Genomic DNA, 4656 nt, shown 5'->3' with positions numbered 1-4656 from the left:
GGAACACCATATACTACTGAGTTGCAAATCTATGCTAAGCATATAAGACAATGACTGACAGGGAAAAAAAATTTTCATTACAAACTCAATTCATTTGATTCATTTGGTGTATTTCAAAGGTGCAATACTTTTCTTCATTTACCAGTGAAAGAGGTTAGAAATTAACTTCCCCCAAAAATCAGCAAATGGCAAACAAATGTCCTTGAAAGTCACAGTCACCTACAGTGCATCCTAGAAAAGAGAAGGGGCAAGACAGGCTCCACCCACTTTCATGAGTTTCATCAAATACTGAATCTACTCGAGGGTGGAGAGAAAAGGCAACTTTCAAAAAGGAGCATGTTACTAAATGAGGCATTTCCTATACTCCTTCCTAAGAGCACCGGATGAGGAGCATGGTTTCTCAACTAGATCTAGGAAGTGGAATGTGGAATCATTCTGTCCTCCTCCCTTTAAGGGCTATCCACTGGTTAATGAATTAAAAAAACAGTACTGAAAAACAAACCCCACACACACTGCCCCCAAAGAAGAGGAGAAAAAAAACAACACTAAGATGTCCCAGATTACTCTCCAGAGTGGAACCAGGGAGCAGATTCAACAACTGCAGTTAGTTTATTACAAAGTCATCCACAAGCATGCCTTGCTTCTTTTGTGTGTGTGTGAAATAGAGTCTTGCCCTGTCACCCAGGCTGGAGTGCAATGGTGCAACCTCGGCTCACTGCAACCTCCCCCTCCCGGGTTCAAGTGAGTCTCCTACCTCAGCCTCCCAATTAGCTGAGACTACAGGCACGTGCCACCATGCCCAGCTAATTTTTTATATTTTTACTAGAGACAGGGTTTCACCGTGTTAGCCAGGATGGTCTCGACCTCTTGACCTCATGATCTGCCCACTTCAGCCTCCCAAAGTGCTAGGATTACAGGCGTAAGCCACTGCGCTCGGCCCATGCCTTGCTTTTAAACAACAACAAAAAAATTTTTTGAAACAAAACAAAAACTAGTACTAATCACTTTTCTGACAATACACAATAACTCAAAATTAACTAGTCCTGGGAGGGGGAAGGGCCATGCCTATGGGCCTTGTCTCACATGAGTGCATGTGGGTAGGTGCAGGGCATTTGTCATTATTCCAAAAATGAATTTTAATTTTTAATCTTTAGTTTGATTTAAACACTGCTTTTAGTATGATGCCGACACTAGTTGTGCAGAAAGGGCTCTGGAGAGATGTTCATAGCAGCACACACCTGCGGCTCTTCTTCAATTCTGGAGGCTCCAGGGCAGCCAATATTGCTTCGTCAAACACATTCTTTTTTTTTTTTTTTTTTTTTTTTTGAGACGGAGTCTTGCTCTGTCACCCAGGCTGGAGTGCAGTGGCCGGATCTCAGCTCACTGCAAGCTCCGCCTCCCGGGTTTACGCCATTCTCCTGCCTCAGCCTCCCGAGTAGCTGGGACTACAGGCGCCTGCCACCGCGCCCGGCTAGTTTTTTTTTTGTATTTTTAGTAGAGACGGGGTTTCACCGTGTTAGCCAGGATGGTCTCGATCTCCTGACCTCGTGATCCGCCCGCCTCGGCCTCCCAAAGTGCTGGGATTACAGGCTTGAGCCACCGCGCCCGGCCGTCAAACACATTCTTTAGGCCTTTCTGTGTGAGTGCGGAACACTCCACATACCTTACAGCCTTCAGGTCACGGACCAACTTTTCAGCAGTCTCTGGAGTGACAGGCTTCTGTTTGTTCTTGGAAAGTTTCTCAATAATAGAGGGGTAATCTCTGAGATTAGTTTGGGTCCCAGCAAGCAAGAAAGGAGGCTTTGGACAGTGGTGAGTTATCTCAGGCACCCACTTTTCTTTCACATTTTCAAATGAAGGTGGAGAGACCACTGAAAAACAGACTAGATATACATCTGTCTGTGGATAACTCAGTAGTAGTAATCTGTCATAATGCTCTTGCTCTGCAGTATCAAAAAGCCCAAGAGTATATGGGTCTCCACCAATCGTAACTGACTGCATAATTGTCAAAAACAGTTGGTACATATTCCGATGGAAATTTATTTGTTGTGTAGGATATCAGGAGACATGTTTTACTAACAGCACCATCGCCCACAACAACACACTTAATTGTCTGCATTGCTGAAATAGTTTTGTATCCACTTTAAATATTTCAAATCTGATGTTGACCTCAGCTTCTCCACTGGGGCATCAGCAGCACTCTCCAGTTTCAAAGCTTTCTACAAAGCTACAGTAATCAAAACTGTGTGGCAGTGGCATATCGAAGGACAATATCAAGAATATCAAGAAAGTGAAAAGACAACTTACAGAATGGGTGAAAATATTTTCAAATTGTATATGTGATAAAGGTATGATATCCAAAATACATAAATAACTCCTACAACTCAACAGCAAAAAGGAGAAATAACTAAAATGGATGAAGGACTTGAATAGACATTTTTCCAAAGAAAATATACAAATGGGAAATAAAATGCAAAGTTACCACTTTATACTTACTAGGATGGCTACTGAAAAACCAAAAACAGAATATAAGTTTTGGCAAGGTGGTGAAACTGGAACACATACATTGCTGGTGGGGGTTGTGGCTGCTCTGAAAAACAGTGTGGCCATTCCTCAAAAGGCAAACAGGCCAGGTGCAGTGGTTCAAACCTGTCATCCCAGCATTTTGGGAGGCTGAGGTGGGAGGACTGCTTGAGACCAGGAGTTTGAGACCAGCCTGGGCAATGTAGTGAGACCCTCATCTCTATAGAAAATACAAAAATTAGCCAGGCATGGTGGTGTGCACCTGTAGTCCCAGCTACTTGGGAGGCTAAGTTGGGAGGATTGCTTGAGCCTGGGAGGTTGAGGCTGCAGTGTGAGCCATGCTCATGCCATTGCACTGTAGCCTGGGTGACAGAGCGAGACCCTGTCTCAAAAAAGGAAGAAAAGGGAAGAAAAGAAACAGACTTAGGCTGGGCGCAGTGGCTCACACCTGTAATCCAGCACTTTGGGAGGCCGAGGTGGGCAGATCACCTGAGGTCAGGAGTTCAAGACCAGCCTGGCCAACATGGTGAAACCCTCTCTCTACTAAAAATACAGAATTAGCCGGGCATAGTGGCACATGCCTGTAATCCCAGCTACCTGAGAGGTTAAGGCAGGAGAATTGCTTGAACCCAGGAGGTGGAGGTTGCAGTGAGCCGAGATCATGCCACTGCACTCCAGTCTGGGCAAAAAGCATGAAACTCCATCTCAAAAAAAGAAAAAGAAACAGATTACAAAAAGCCCTGTTGAGTTTCTGAGAAGTAATGTGTCAGGCAACTTATGCTTTATCTTTGTGTAACATTATTTTTAAAATCAACATATAATGTACACAGGAAAATGCAGGGATTTTAATGAGCTTTTACCAACATTTAAATCCAGAAAGTTTCTTCAGGCCCCTTTCAAGTCAGCCTTCTCATCTTTTTTTTTTTTTTTTTTTTTTTTATTACACTTTAAGTTCTAGGGTACATGTGCACAACGTGCAGGTTTGTTACATATGTATACCTGTGCCATGTTGGTGTGCTGCACCCATTAACTCGTCATTTACATTAGGTATATCTCCTAATGCTATACTGTTCAAATTCCTCTTGCCCTGGAATAGCTTTGCCTTTTCTGAAGTTTCACATGAATGAAATCAAATAGTACAGATAATTTTGTGTCTGGCTTTTTCTACTCAGTATCTTGACTTTGAGATTCATCCACTCTGTTTCATATATAAACAAACTCCTCCACTGCTAACTAGTCTTCTTTGAATAAATACATCGCAGATTGTTTATCGCCCTCTTGTTGGACATGTTGTTTATAGTTTTAGGTTATTTTGATAAAGGTGCTATTAACATTCTTATGTAAGTGTTTTTGTAGACATATGCTTTCGTTTACGTTAAATAGATAGCTAGGAATGTAATTTCTGGGTTATATAGTAACTGCATGTTAACTAAAAGTACTAAACAGAGGCCACGTGTGGTGGCTCATGCCTGTAATTTCAGCATTATGGGAGGCTAAGGTGGGAGGATTCCTTAGCTCCGGAGTTTGAAACCAGCCTGGCCAACATGATGAGATCCCCCTGTCACTACTAAAAATATAAAAATTAGCTGGGCATGGTGGCCTGTGCCTATAATCCCAGTAAGACTTGTCTCAAACCCCTCAATGCTCCCCCCAAAAACCCAAAACTACTGAACAGTGTTTTGTTTGTTTTTTTTGAGACAGAGTCTCACTCTGTCACCCAGGCTGAAGTGCAGTGGTAGAATCTCGGCTCACTGCAATCTCCACCTACTTGGTTTAAGTGATTCTCCTGCCTGAGCCTCTTGAGTAGCTGGGATTACAGGCTTCTGCCACCATGCCTGGCTAATTTTGTATTTTTTTTTTTTTTTTCAGTATAGACAGAGTTTCACCATGTTGGACAGGCTGGTCTTGAACTCCTGACCTCAAGTGATCACCCGCCTTGGCCTCCCAAAGTGCTGGGATTACAGGCGTGGGCCACTGTGTCCAACCTCCAAGGACACCATTTTCAGAGCAAGCACCTGCCGGACTGCATCCTGCCCTGGGGCCCAAAAGCTCCTGCATCTCCACATTCCTGGAACCCCACTGACATCCCCCTCATGTCCTCCTGGACGGCTGCAGTGATGTAACACCAGCTGG

At 43.6% G+C, this 4656-nt stretch overlaps 1 pseudogene; it reads right to left on the bottom strand.

Moving 5' to 3' along the window:
* Positions 1–1060: 1060 nt before the first annotated feature.
* Positions 1061–2179, bottom strand: LOC703884 (cell division control protein 42 homolog; annotated as a pseudogene).
* Positions 2180–4656: the final 2477 nt, after the last annotated feature.

Source organism: Macaca mulatta, chromosome 3 (genome assembly GCF_049350105.2).
Source record: "Macaca mulatta isolate MMU2019108-1 chromosome 3, T2T-MMU8v2.0, whole genome shotgun sequence".
NCBI lineage: Eukaryota > Metazoa > Chordata > Mammalia > Primates > Cercopithecidae > Macaca > Macaca mulatta.
Note: the sequence above shows the minus strand (reverse complement) of the source record. Positions and strands in the feature narration are given on the sequence as shown.